This window comes from Pteronotus mesoamericanus, unplaced genomic scaffold (genome assembly GCF_021234165.1).
Source record: "Pteronotus mesoamericanus isolate MK-2021 breed Mesoamerican mustached bat unplaced genomic scaffold, CSHL_Meso_final contig_24, whole genome shotgun sequence".
Classification (NCBI taxonomy): Eukaryota; Metazoa; Chordata; class Mammalia; order Chiroptera; family Mormoopidae; genus Pteronotus; species Pteronotus mesoamericanus.
In genome coordinates, this window is record NW_026555100.1 from 19,285,048 (window position 1) to 19,301,429 (window position 16,382).

Here is a 16,382-nt window from a genome sequence, read left to right on the forward strand (position 1 = left end):
AGTAAATTATTTGATTTTCAACAAAACAAACATTCAAGCAAAGACTTTTTCTCATAAGTGGAATAAAGCATCTAGTTGGGAGAACACTCTGGCTTTCTTGATTACAGATTAACAAATTATTGCATTTTGAAAGATGATATAATAAGAATGTCTTTATAGGTTGTCACACAAAGTTACAGCCACAAAAGTATTGTACTGTGATTCTTGCTGATGTTGTTAGTTGTCAGAATATGGTGTTACTGCAAAATGGCAATATCAAATATTTATATAATATTGCTTGTGCAGAGCTCTTGTTTCTTAGAGAGGAGGTTGCCAAACAAAGCACCAGTCTTGGTGTATACCTCCCTCCTCAGACAGGATTTCCAGTTTGTCTGGTGACGACTCTGCTCACAGAGGTAGAAATTCTGTACCCACTCGCTGTAGTGGGGGATTGCAATTTGACAAGGCAATAGTTCCTTTGGTGGCCAGTCTTGTGACAAGGTTTTATTAGTCAACTTGGGAAGCTTGGAAGAGAATCTATGAAAGAAGCTTTAGTCATCCCAATAATTCTATAATCCATTTAGAACCCTGGGATAAATCCGTCCTGGTTATGCTAACTAGAATGCATTTTGCTCTCTGTACCTGATAGATCTTTCATATTTATATTTAATGGCAACCAAAATCAAAGCATAAATATGAGTCAGCTCTTCTTTATTGCTGAGACACACAAATGTTTCCCTTTTGACAGTTTTACATTAATTTTTTGGATTTTTGACATAGAGGAATATATATATATATTAAAGTGCAGTGTTCACTAACTAAAGTATGACTAGAAGGAAGTCCTAACAGTATGGAAATGAAGTTTGTTCACAAAAAAAGACATAGTCTTTAGAAGTAAATTTTATTTTCTTTATCTTGCAACCAAAATTGTATATACTCATGATATGAAATATTTGGGAAGTCAGGTATACTTTAAAATGCAGTTTTGGTGCTACAGTCAGACAGTTTCTTGCCATGTATTTTTCTCCATCTTAAAAATGTAAACTAATTAACAGAAAGTATTGGCTTTTGCACTCAAAAAGACAGGTTGTTTTATACTAGCTACATTGTCAATGACTTGCTAACTTTAACTCTGTTTATATTTAAGTCCTTAGTATTTCTACTTTTTCATGAAAATTAACATTTTACTAAGAATGACTTTTGCATAACAGTATGTGCTGTCTTTCTGAGCTAGAAGCTCAACAATTAAATTAGGGAAATAATATTGTAACTTGTTAGTGAATTACTTATTTCCACTGTGTTGCCAGGAATGTGGTCTTATCAGTATTTTGATGCAAAAAATTCTACAGGGAGTATTCTTATTAAGCTATAAATTTCAATGTTATTTCAGAATGAATAATTTGACTTCCAAAGAAAGCTTCCAACAATGATTTTCCTTTTGGATACAACAAGATATTGGGTAGAGGAAAATCTCTCAGACTCTTTTGAGTAAAGGTTAACAAATTATTTTCAGTCTTGAAATATGACATGCACTGAAGCTATCACACAAAATTACAATAAAAAAGTGACAGTGTGCTTCTTGCCAATATTGCCAGTGAGTTGATTCCATTTCAGCTATGTGCATTTTCTTATCTCCTGGGGCAGTGATGTGCTTCAGTTTATACCGCGGATCTCCAAAAGTTGACTCTCTTCATGCTTCTAAGGAACTGTCAGGAGTTATCCAACTGAAAAATTACATAAGTACTATTTGTTCCTCCAAGAGTTGTTTTTGTAATTCTATATGTAATGGGAGAACTAATTCAAGTGACAAAGTTCTGTCACAACATTAATGTCATTTCGGAAATGAACAAAGAACTTAAATCATTGAGTTCCAGTCACATCTATAAACTGTGTAATGATTGATGTGTGCATCACACAAGTGATTTGGTGGCAATGTTCTAGAAAAAAATAGTGAAATATAAACACAATGGACACCTTGGTTATTTTTTCTTTGGCTCTAAAGAAAACATTAATTATTTTTATTAAATTATTTACTACATTATCAATTGATGATTGCATTATTGGTCTAGCGATTGCTAATGAAGAGCTTAGGAGAGAGGTCACTGTGCTCTCTTTGGTCTTTTTAGTGATTTGTGTCAGTAGATACATTAATTAAACAAAAAATTTAAAACTTAAATGTTCCTATTGTTAACAAAATAATGATAATAATTTTATTAAAATAAAGTCTACTTTACATATGGAGAACATTTTCAAGTTACTTTTGCATTCCTATCCTGCATATGATCTTTATAGTAACTCTGACACAGGACAAGATATCATTATCCTTATTTTACAGATGATGAAACTGAGGTCTAGTGAGACACTACAAAGCACTTTGGGCATAAAAGTGGGAATAATATTTAGACCAAACATATGAGTCTTAAAGGCTATTTCCCAATCTGCCCCTTTGTGATAGCTAACAAAGCAAAAACTCTACTATTTCATGCCACATTAACTGAGACAAATAAAAACTCAGGGTGCTAAATACAATAAAAATTGTCCCAAAAGGCTTATGATATGAATTTAACTACCAACTCATGTCAGTAATCACATAGTATTTGCTAGACTCATCCTACACAACAGGGATTCTCAAGGATTCGTTATGAACCGTTTCAGATTCCCCAGTTCATCTCTTCCAATATACTCATGCTCCAAGATTAGGCCTCTGGTGTGGCAGAATCTCTAACATGGTGAACTATTCTCACCAATGGGAGCATGTCATTACAAGCCAGTCTCTGAGTACAAAATAAATGATAATGATCAAAGACCTACATTATTCTACTGAATCCTAAATTAGAGCTATAACCCTTATAAGTGAAGTACATAAATTGGGAAGTCCATGTATATATAGAAATACTGCACGAAGGTCTTATGCAGTTTTTCAAAGGAGCAACAAAAAGAGAAACACAAAGTTCCAAGTTCTAAAACTGCAGGACTACCAGAGGTGTGTACAAGAGAGGAAACAGCAGAAATTCATTTTTAAATCTTATTTGTGTTTCAGACCAAGTTCCCACATAATGCAGTCTGGAGTCCGGTCTACATGTCAGCTTGATGTACTACTGGCATCTCAAACAATGTATTATGTGCCTGGTCATCTCTCTCTCCTTCCTGAGTTTCTCTGTTGGCCACCAATGACTGTAAAAGAAAGCTCAAGCTTCTGTCCAGGTGGAAGAGTTTCCAGGGAAGCAGCTGCTTGAACTTTTATACCAGTGAATGCAACTCCACTTTATATTTGCATTCTCAGAATATTACCACTACAGATCCAAGAGAACGTTACCCTAATAATGATAACACTTTTATATCACTTACCAAGTGTCAGGCATTGATCAAAGTATTATAGATATGTATCTTGTTTATTTTTTTTTCTCTCTCTCTCACGTGCGCACGAGCACATGCAGACACAACTTATTTACCATCCTATTATCCTTTTCATTTTGAGGGAAAAAATAATTCCTAAGGTCACAATATAGGGCAAGCTGGAATCCCAGTCCATGTAATCTCTACCCAGAGCTCTTGTTTTAACTACTACACTACACATGTATTGCTACTTAATTGTGAGACTTGGGTTATTACCACATGATGCCTGTTAACCCAAAGGATTTTGCGGTGAAATAAGATTAGGAATACTGATAGTATTATACATATCTCAGAACCTTTAATTTGCAATGAGTATGGTGCACTCTAACAAGAGAGGGCTATATATATATTATTGAAGGGAAGCAGCATTTGCCATTCAAAATATGCCTTTGGGAATACTGATTTTAAGCAGGTTTTTAAGAAAAACCTTTGAACCCTCCCCCTCACTTCCTATAGGAAATGAAGTAGAGGACTTGTCCCAGGAAGGGAGGTATCATCACAGATAACTATAATTGAATAGAAACTACTGTGTGACAGAGAGGAACCTAGCAAGGTCCGTATGTTAAAAGTCCTCTCTGTGTCCAATTATTAAAGATGGCTCAGCAAATACCTGTTTACCAATTTTTGCTTTTCCATCTCCACGAGAACTGCCTTCCTGCTCTTTGAAGTCTCAAACCATGCAGGCACCTTCTCCTTAGCTCTATAATGGTAAATAAGCATCAACTGCCCAATGCGTCTTTGGGTCACATTGTTATGTCACCTCTGAATGTGCATCTGTAAAAATGAATGTTGTACATTTTTTCCTCTTAATCTCTCTCTGTTAACTTGATTATTAGCCAAGCTGGGAGAACTTAGAAGCTGGAGAGAAAATTATTGTTTTGCACCCTCATGTAGTGCTTCCTAAAATTGTTTGGTGGAGTATCAGGTAGGACCACATTCCACAGAATACACTTTAAGAAAAGCTGCTACAACCTAACAGAGCAGCCAGGCTTTGTATACATTCTTGCTAGAAATGAGTTTCCTGTACAGAATACAAATGTGCTGTTTTGATAGGAAAAAAAGGGTTTTAAATCTAACTAAAATTATTTACTTGTCAAACAGATAATTAGTTAAGATGTTGAAATCGTGATAAAATTACCCCTGCTCAATTGGAAAGTTCCCAACATTACATGGTGAGGTTATTTTCATTGCTAAAGAACCAATCTGAAGTCTTTCCCCTCTAAGGAAAGAAAGAAAATCAAAACAAAACATTTCTTTTTCAATCTGAAGCCTTTTGTCAACCAGCATTGATTGCCAAACCATTTCTTTCTTTGTTTTTGTTTTTTTCTTTTTTAAGATTTTATTTATTTTTAGAGAGAGAGAAAGGAAGAGAAATATCAGTGTGTGGTTGCCTCTCACACACCCCCTACTGGTAACCCGGCCAGCAATGTAGGCATGTGCCCTGAATAGGAATTGAACCAGCAACCCTTTGGTTCTCAGGCTTGCACTCAATCCACTGAGCCACACCAGCCAGGGCTGATTGCCAAACCATTTTTGTTTTGCATCTCACATATCATATCCATTACATGCTGCCTCATAATGAAATGATCTGTGTGTGTATTCTTAAATCCTCCATAGGATTATAGGCTCCTGAAGATCAGAGGTTGTGTTCACACCTCATGAAGTGCCTCCAGGTCAACTGAAAGAGTAGATGTTCATTAATTTAATAAATGAAAAGGGAAACATATAATAAATGTTAGTTTGATGTACTTTTACTTATTTCGTAGTAAGATAATTTTATTCTATTTCTCTTCCTCTTCCTCCGTTAATAAGTCATGGGAAAATGAAAATTAAAGAAAGCAAGAGTTCTCTTTTTCCTTTACTCCAGTGTATAAACTCCTTTTTTAAAATTAAGGAAGGGAAGGGGAAAGTCAAGGAACATATAGCAAGGACTCATGGACAAAACCAAAGGGGAAGAGCTGAGGGAGGGAAGGAGGGAGGGCGCAAGGGAAAGTGGTGGGGGGGAGGCAGAGACAAATGTATTTGAAAAAATAAATTAAAATACAATTTAAAAAAATAATAAATAAAATTAAGAAGTGTAGTTCCTGCCCATTAAATTCACATTTAGTTTTATGTAATTTTTATTATAATGTGACTGTAATTTTGATTTACATTTTCACTTTGACATAAAATAACATTTTCACTACATTATAATTCCCCATATTAATATATTCTTTATTTTTATTTTTATTTTTTTAGGATTGCGGTCTTCCTTCCTTCCTTCCTTCCTTCCTTCCTTCCTTCCTTCCTTCCTTTCTTCCTTTCTTTCTTTCTTTCTTTCTTCTTTCTTCTGTCTTTTTATTGTTCAAATACATTTGTCTCCACCTTCCTGATACCACTTCCCCTGCCCCACCCACCCCCACCTCCCACACTCAATCGTTTCCTACTTTGGCTTTGTCCACAGGTCCTTTGTACATGTTCCTTGATTTGACCCCTTCCCTTCTTTTCCCCATTACCCCCCTCCCTTCTTCCCTCTTATTACTGTTGGTTTGTTTTTTCTTTCAATGTTGCTGGTTATATTTTTCTTGCTTTGTTTTGTTGGTTAGGTTCCACTTACAGGTGAGATCATATGGTATTTGTCTTTCACCCCCTGGCTTATTTCGCTTAGCAGAATGCTCTCCAGTTTCATCCATGTTGATGCGAAGGGTAGTAGCTCTTTCTTTCTGCTGTGTAGTATTCCATTGTGTAAATGTACCACAGTTTTTTGATCCGTTCATTTATTGATGGGCACTTAGGCCGATTCCAGTACTTGGTTATTGTAAATTGTGCTGCTATGAACATTGGGGTGCATAGGTGCTTTTGAATTGGTGTTTCAGGATTCTTAGGGTACAATCCCAGCAGTGAAATTGCTGGGTCAAAAGGCAATTCCATTTTTAGCTTTTTGAGGAAATTCCGAACTGTTTTCCACAGTGGCTGCACCAGTCTGCATTCCCACCAACAGTGTACTAGGGTTCCCTTTTCTCCACAGCCTCACCAACACTTGTTGTTTGTTAATTTGTTTATGATGGCCATTCTGACTGGGGTGAAGTGGTATCTCATCGTGGTTTTAATTTACACTTCTCTGATGGCTACAGATGCTGAGCATCTTTTCATATGTTTCTGGGCCCTGTGTATGTCCTCTTTGGCGAAGCGTCTGTTCAGGTCCTTTGGTCATTTTTTAATTGGATTGTTTGTCTTCCTGGAGTGGAGTTGTGTGAGTTCTTTATATATTTTGGAGATCCAACCCTTATTCTAGGTATCATTGACAAATATATTTTCATTTTGCTTATATTTTCTTCAGCCATGCAGAGACTTCTTATTTGGATGAAGTCCCATTTGTTTATTCTTCCCTTTATTCTCCTTGCTGTAGGGGACATATCAGTGAAAATATTACTGCATAGAATATCTGAGAGTTTCTTGCCTATGTTCTCCCCTAGGACTTTTATCGTGTTGTGACTTATATCTTAAGTCTTTTATCCATCTTGGGTTTATTTTTGTGTATCGTGTCAGTTGGTGGTCGAATTTCAATTTTTTACATGTAACTGTCCAACCCTCCCAACACTATTTGTTGAAGAGGCTATTTTTACTCCAATTTATTCTTCTTCCCCCTTTGTTGATTATTAATTGACCATAGAGACATGGGTTTATTTCTGGGCTCTCTATTCTGTTCCATTGATCTCTGTGTCCTTGTGCCAGTACCAGACTGTTTTGGTTGCAGCGGCATTTAAATTATCATATCTAAATGTTGGAAAAAAGTTTGAAATGTGTAATAATTTGTTTAAAACTTACATAATTATTAGCACTTACTAGACATGTATGTCACTTGCTTCTCCCCCCCGATGAGATCACTGATGCTGAATTAAATCTTTAAGATTATAACCAATTTTAAGAAGGACTCCTGAGGAGTAGAACAATCTGGTCAAAAATAAACTGAAAATGGTAGAAATATTGTAAAAATATTTGAGGCTTAAATTATTGAAAATATGCATAAAGTTTATATAAAGAAACCCTGCTTCCACAAGGCTAAAACATTATGAACTATATTAAAATTTATTTTAAGAAATAGATTGTTTTATTCCAAATTGTAGAAAAATATATTTAATGTAGTTAATAAATTAAATCTTATTTCATGAAGTATCATTCATCATAAGAAAAGGAAATAGAGATTTTTATTTTTTTAAAGAATGAAATGGATAAGAAAGAGAGGACTAAGAAAACACTGGATGTTATAAACTCAAGAAATTTTTGAATAGGGTGAAGGAAAACATAAAATCAAGAGCATGATGTGAACTCTAGATAAAAGAAAATAAAAGCACCGATGTGTTAATCATGACTGCACAGCACAGTAGTGTTTCCCAAGCAAAGCACAAGTGGGTTTTTAAAACTCAAGTGGATTTTTATACTGCCTAAGAGATAGAGCAATGGGATTTGAGAGGTCAAGTGGCTCCTTTAACATATTTAAAACTGCCTGGCCTATAACTTACACTGGTATCTATCTTATCTTCTCTTTTATTTCCTACTTTCTCTCCTTTGCTCTTCCTTCTTTCTATTATCTCATCCTTGACGGCCTACACTAAGTAGAGTTAGATACTGCCCTGCCGGCTGAAGGTACAGCAAAGTACAAGACATCTGCCTCTGCTCTCACAGATCTTATATGATAGGAGGGGAGACATATAAGAAAAATAAGTAAAAAAACTAACAGCATAATGGCATAGAATAGTAAAGAAAAGGAAATTCTGTGATATCTTGGTATTCACCATAAATTTGTTCCGGAACTCATGACAAGTGCCGAAACTGCCGCGTGCCAAATGATAGAACATTTTCTCTGGCAGGACAGCATCGTGACTCACAGGAGTTGTAGCAAGGGCGACCAGTCCCGAAACATTATTTTCTTGTCAAAATGTGTCGAGTACAGGGTTTGACAAGTCTGAAGCCACTGAGTACTAAGGTATGACTGTAGTGTTATGTGATGGTGATTGACAAGGTTATGAGAGTGTGTGTACGTGAGGGGAGGGGGAGTGGGTTCTGCATTTTAGATGAAATAATCTGAGAAAGCAACTCAAAATAAGTAAAATAAATAAGATAGGAATAGTACAAAAAATCACTATAGAAAGATTGTACATAAAATTTTCCAGATTAAAAATAGCAAATACAAAGATATTATGACTGGTATAAGGTTGATGACTCAAAGCAATGGGGAGAAGGCCAGTATGGCTAGAATATATTATAGTATCCACACTTAAAGGGAAGTAAGTTCTGTACCCCTCAGTCCTGTAGGAACACAAAGTTCTGTAAGGCAATCAGAGAAACCTCTCAACTTCACTCCTTCAACAGCAGAAGGAGTGATTATAAAGCCATCTGAACTGATTAATAGAAAAAAACAGAATATTGCAGTATCTAAAATGAACATCATGGAGCCTCCTTTGTGTCTCTAGGTGAATCTCTAGGTATTTAAATTAATCAGACTGAAAATAAATAGATAAAATTCAAAGTGTGTGGTGCTTAAATGGCTATATTGGTTTTGTCAGAATGAAAGGGCAGCATAATGCTTCTGGGATGATATCAATATTTTCAATAATTGAAACAGTTAACAAGGTATAAATCAGACTTAACTTTTTAGAAAATGAATTTATCATCCTATTTGCTAAAGGAAGCATACTCTCCAAGTTAAATAAGGTGTTTGATAATAGAATTAAAAAGAAAAAAACTAGCAAATAGAATAATAATAGTACTTTATATCTTCCAGATATTTGACAAAGAAAATCCAGAGAGAACTTTCTTATGTCTGTTAAAAATAGAAATTGAAAAATAGCATAGCTGAAAATTGGTAACATTTTGCATAAATAAAAAAAAATTAGAACTTTAATTATCAATTTTTAAAAAAAACTTTGAGCTCATGCTCATAGAAAATATGTCCAAAACAGTTTTGATATCACTCTAAAAATATATACAGTTGCTTATGTATAATTATCTCAAAGTTGGCTGTAAATTGATTTAAATTACAAGTCATGTGTGATTTAACATGCATCCTGTGTTCTGATTTCTTAAAATGTTTTTGTTGTATTTTTTCCATTACCATTTATTTCCCTCATACTTCTCTACCCCCCTTGAGTTACCACACTGTTGTCCATGTGTTCTAATTTATACATTTTCATAAGTTATTTTAGTCAAGGCTATTTGACTCTATTTCATATTCCTTGACAACATAGAAGATGCTATTCATGATTTTCTGCTGCATATGCACTCAAGAAAATATAAGCTTGTATTTTGGTACTCAGTTAGCTTGTATTTTCTTTTTTTGTAAATCTATAAAATTATTATTTCTCTAAGATAGTAGTTTATTAAATTATGTTTAGAACATTAAATTTATTTCGATTTATTTTAGCATTTAAACTCATCCTAAACTAAGACATGCATAAGTTTCCTTCATAGGGTTTAATCTTGACAAATATCAAGTTAAGGCAATTTTGGAACAATGAGAATATTAAAAGCAAATATTTTATGTCATATTTATCCTATAATTATTTTCATTTAATTTTGGTAAAATTCAAGCTGTCTTTGTCTTTAAGACAAAGACACATTGATTTAATTAATATACATGTACAAGTAATGTTTCATAAACATAAAAATTTGTTGTTGCATCAACATGTACAATGAATAATTAAGTTTTATGCATATAAATCTCATAAAAACTTTTACTTAGTTTAGGAAGGTTAGAAAAATCTAATCTCTTATTTTTAATGATAAATTATTTTTAGCACAAAAATGGTTTAAGAGGGTTTTTTTTTTTTTGCATATTTTTACCTTGTATACCATATTTAGTCCAACAAATACCTCTCTTATTTTTGGTAAGGTAGAAAATTATACAGATTTCACTAAGTTATCATTGCATGTCTGCTTCTTCATTTCACCTTTATACACTCAGGTCCTCAAATAAGAAGTAAGAAAGAGAAGGGAAAACAATTTAGAACCTAACTGGCCTATAAATTAAACAAGCTTACCATAATCTATAACAGAAATAAATTTCTAGGTTAAAGAACCTTAAAGTTTATAGAGCCTTTCAGTGAACTAAAATTAAAATTTAGTGAAACGAAAAATAACAACCAAGACTTTTCTAAGAAAGCAGAACACCAGAACAAGTTAAAGTAACCAGAGTAACTAGCTATTTAGAAACCCAGTGACATTTGACTTGGTGGCTTCAGTTCAGGGACTGGATCACAGTCTTCTAGGTTCAGCTTGTTCGCACTCTAAGAGGGAAGGTATCTTTGTGGACAGATTTATATTAACCAACTTCACAGCAAATGATAGGTATAAACCACTGATATGTATGAACAAAAATGCCTCTGTTCATTTATATAGAGAAATAAACCTGTCAGCTGAACCAGAATGTTTAATTCTGCCTCTTCAGCATATTCTCTTGGTAGGGAAAACACACTGTAAGAAAAAATTTCTTAAGAAATTTGAATAGAGAACAAGAAATTAATGAGCTGATTTAAATATTTTTTAGATAAAATACCCTAACCTGTGCAGTCTAATTATTCCCTTTGGGTTAGCTAGAACCCCATTTACTTTGAATATTGTTAAAGTGGACAGAGTCAACAAACACTTGTGTTACTCTTACTTTTTTTTTCTGACTTTCATAATTGATCAATTTTCTACTGTTGTACTCATTCTTCATGAAGAAGATAACTCAATTTTCCCATGGCAATAAGTGAATTCTCATATCATAAGGATATTAAACTGCTGAACTTTACCACACTAGTCCATTGATCAATTTTTTACAGTATTTTGTTTTACTCTCATTTATGGCTAAATCTGTATTTTGGATATATATTTTATTAGTTTAGATTTCAGAGTAAAGTATAATTCTGCCTTTTGAAGGCACCTCAATTCAGCCCCATGTTAGTTACTCATCTATTCAATTGTGATTCTGTTTGTGTTGATAATGACCTTCATCATTATTCTAAAAATACTTTGAGAATTTGTAGATATGAACAAATATTCATATTGATATACATCTATATTTACATATTTTAGTGTAGGGAGATAATTTCTCAGAAAGTAAGAAAATGTTTATTCAATTAAATAGTCCAAAAAATGCTTTTTCTTTGCAGTGGGCACATGGACGTACATATCAGTTGGGTTTGTTTAAAATATTGATTCAATTGGAGTTACCCAATTAGCATATGAAAAGTTATTCATAGTTTATTCGTTGATTTAAAAAAGGGTCTTTGGTTCAATGATAATTACATGCTGAATTAAATTATCTCTTTAATCCCTTTCCCTCATCAAGCTTTAATTAGATCAGCTGGAGTATTTGGAATGCAAAGGAATATTGTGTAAGAAGGAAGCAAACATTTCTATGTAGCACACTGTCTCGCTTTGGGATTCCCTCTGGTGAAGGTTACTTAAACTTAGCTCAGCCAAATAAAGACATTTTCCTTTGGAGAGATGCCATGAAACTGTGTACTGAAGTCAATTCACTTTTCTTTTTTTATATTGAAATTCTTCTCTTTTGCAACAGTGCCTAACTCCACAAATGTTAATACTCTCGAATCACACATACAGCTTTAAAAGTAGGGTAATCCCAACAGCCCCAAAGGTTTAAAGTAACAATAGCAGTAACTACTACTAATTAAACAAAAATACGGGTCTTTGCATATACACTTTATAGAGGAGATTACTAGCTGGTATCAAACGTGTTACCTTCCTTCCTAGAAACATAACCTGACCACAGTACACAGTTAAAAATCTCTTGTCATGATTCTGTTGTTTGTTTGGGTGGAATGAAAACAAATTGTAGGATGAACTTGAGAGCCAGGTATTGGTGTGGTCACAGGTTGGAGCATTTGATTCTAACTGACCGCTTATCAGAAACATCTGTTTGGACTTTAGTGAGAAACTTTTGTGTTGTTAGGCAACTGAGATTCTAGTTAGTGTGCCACTGTGACTTTAGCAAATGAACCATCTCATACCTTATTTATTTTAACGTAAGTGAAAATACTGAATTTTAAATATTAGTGAATTCCCCATGAATATTCAGCTACTCGGTGTGAAATATGAGACTCAAATAAGGATTTTTCTCACTCCAAATTATTATTATTATTATTATTTTGCCTTTGTCATGTTGTCATATATGGTGATCTTTTGTAGTACTCAAAGGTTCTGTACCTGGAGTCAGACAAACCCGCATTTACAATGATTCTAATACTTACTAGATGTATACACTTGGGAACACTTCTTAATCTCTGACATTCTTTTCATCAATAAAATAGAAATTATAATAATTTTTACCTTATAATGTGTAACATTTAGGTGAGCATATTCAAGAGAAATGCTTACCAGAAGCTTTATATACAATAACCATAAAACAGTAAGGGATTATTTTATGTTTGATGTAAAGTCCTCCAAACAGTGTAAAACCTGAAAACTACCTTCTCTTTCTCATTTATAAACTCTCTTTCCCATCTTCCATCATTTATATCAATCTTTTAATATAAAATCTATGGTTTTCAAAAATGGATTAGAATTTTCTCATGAGTTCTTATTTATTATTATTAACAACGAGAGCCAAAAAATAGAAAATAAAAAATAAAAAATAATATGCTCTGGCTAGGGTGGCTCAGTTGGTTGAAGCGTCCTCCTGAGCTTTGAAAGGCCATGGATTTGATTCCTGGTCAGGACACATGCCTAGGTTGCAGCATCGGTCACTGGTTGGGGTGCATATGGGAGGTAGCCAACTGGATGTTCCTTTCTCTCTCTCTCCACCTTTCTCTCTCTCTAAAATCAGCCACAACAACAACAAATTTAAAAATAATAATAAGCAAAATTAAAAACAATAATATTAGGTGGTAAAATATATATTCTGATATGTTACATTTTATTTGGTAGTTTTATAAACAGTGGGGAGAGAACTGGTGGACAAAAGGTAGAATTTGAAGTTATGTCTTGAAATTGCTGTGATTATCAAGGTGAGAGCAAGCTAAGACTACTAAAAGTTTTGAGGTGCTTCCGTTTTTCAAGGATATAGAGCCCTGTCACATACAATGAAGTTGGAATGAAAAAAATACTCAAGGAATGGGAAATAGACCATTAATAAAAACAAAGAATGACCCCAAATGGGTGGATTATGTACGGGGAATACTGGAGGGGTCTAAGGAAAAGAACGTAAGTTTACAAAGATGGTTTTAAGGTTATAATAACACCTACTTTACTGACCCTGAGTAATGGAGATGTTTTAAGGTATCTCAGACTTGTTTTATGTATTTAATAGACTGCCTATATTCCTGAAGATTTAAAAATATAAAATAAAAACTTTTTAAAGAAATCTAAAACATACATTAAATAAATTATTTTTTCTACCTTGGTCCTCTCAAATTTGATGGAATCTAATTATAAACCTCATTAAATAATAACAACTTGTGGATTCTGCATAAGCAGTACCAATTTCAGTAACAGAGGTAATTTTGTTAAATTTGTGTTTTTGAAAATAGCAGCATCTCACTGTCTCTTCGCTCCTTGGCAGCTATTAGATTAAGAAAAGCATACTTTTTTGGAATTAGAACTGGTGGCTGGGATCAAAATAAATACAGCAAAATGGTAATGTTAAAATACTTATGGATCCTAATGAGCTATATTTTTATAGTGGGGTTTGCATATTGGTAGAACCATATCCAAACTATCCCCTGTTACATTAAAGTTCACATCAATGGAGACTAATTTGTGGAAATTCTGGCATAGACTTATGATACTTTTTGTGATTTCTGATTTCTACAGAGACAAAATCCAAAACCCCTTTCAAAACTTTAGATTTATTGAAAATTATCTTAAAAGTAAATGATTTATGAGGGCATTGGCTAAGGACCAGTTTCAAAGGACTTCTTTCGCTAACATTCTGGTGCTAATTGTATCATGAAATTGCATTCAGAGATGACCTAATAACATCTCTCAGATTTTGAGTTTCTGAAATACTGAGTTTCTGTTTAAGATCATATGACTGATAACTTAGAGTTTTTCTTTTTTATTAACCAAAAACTTTGGCATCTAAATCCTAAAATAAAAAAGAGCAAATGGATGGAGTTACAAAAAGCAAGTTCTTATCACTCTTTGAATTTTGGGCCTACTTAGTTATATTAAATGTGGATTAATTAAGTTAAAATGACTAAGATTATTAAAATTAAAAAAGCATTGGTTAAAATTAATGATAAAATTCTTGTGTTTTTTTTTAGTGTTACATTTTCATTTGATGAATAATAAAAATTGAGGTCACTACCTCAAATAATGGAATTACAACACAGTAGAACCAGTATCATTGAAAATAAAAAACTCATGAGAGGAAGGAGTAAGAGAGTCATCAGTATATTAACTGATTTTTAGAACATTATTCTAAAAATAAGTGTTTATGATTTAAGGCCTTGGTACAGCTGTCTGTTCAAGGAGAACCTTTAAAGTAATGGCATAAGAAGTACTTAATTTTTGCTTTCTATTGTCATATTTATTTATTTATTTATTATGCAACTCAAAAGATATCTCCCCATCTAGGAGACATAGAAAATGCCATTGCCTATGTACTTATATTTTATTCAGAACCACATCAGTGCAATAATCCTCAACTCTTCTAAAGAATTTGATGTGATACTGTAATAATTCATAATATACTCACTGAGTAAACAGACATACGAATTAAGAAATTATATATGCTGGAACTGTATCCAACATTTGAAATTTACAGCAACATAGAATCTGAAATCTAGGTCACGAATGCATAGTGGGCTCTATTTTCCTTTTATGTGTGTATGTGGTCACTTGATGGAGGGAGATATGCCCTTTACTAGCCTCTTACTATTAGCAATTAGACTTTGAAAAAATCACAGTGTTTAATATGTCCAGAATGAAAGCAGCATTTTAGTTTCTCTTGTCCAGTTACTCATACAATGCTTTTCACAATTCCTCTTGCACATTTAACTAGTTTTTCTTGAATAGCTTCAATGATTGGAAACTCATTGCCACCAATATTAATTCATTATTTTCCAAAATTCTTATTTTTAGGAATTTATGCATACTCTAAGATCTTCTGTTTTCAATTTTTATGTATAAAACATGCATTACATAAAATTTATCACTTCAACTATTTAATAGTATGAAACACACATTCATATTGGTGTGTAATAATCACCATTATCCATCTACAGAACCCTTTCCCTCTTGCAAAATGAAAACTGTTTACCTGTACCCCATTCATCCTGCCCCAAAACACTGGCAACCACCACTCCGCTTTCTGTCTGTATAATCTTGAGTACTCTAGATTCTAGGTGTAATAATACAGTATTTATCTTTTTGTGTTTGACATTTCTCTTGGCATAATGTTCTCAAGGTTCAACCATGTTGTAGCATATATTAGAATTTTCTCCTTTCTAAGGCTGAATGATATTCTATTCTATTATATATATACACATATATAATGGAATATATATATATATCTCTATATAAATGTGATGTATATGTGATTTTTATATATATTTGTTTATTAATCTGTCAGTGGACACTTTGTTGCTTCCATGTTTTAGCTATTTTGAATAATCCTGGTATTAACATGGGTACACAGATATCTCTTGATCTGAAGATTATGTCTAATGAGTAAGACCCTGCTTTCAATTATTTTGGGTATACGTTCAAAAATGAGATTGCTGGATTATATGTTAATTGTATTTATTTTTTAAATTTTTTAAAGGCTCAACTTATATTTTAGAGAGGGGAAAGGAGGGAAAAAGAGGGGGAGAAACATCACTGTGTGGTTGCATTTTGGGGGCCTCCTGCTGTGACCTGGCCTGCAACCCAGGCATGTGCCCTACCCTGGGAATCGAACCAGTGACCCTTTGGTTCACAGGCTGGCACTCAATCCACTGAGCCACACCAGACAGGGCAAATTGTATTTAATTTTTTTAAAAAACTACAGTATTGTTTTATTATGGTATCCGTACCATTTTACA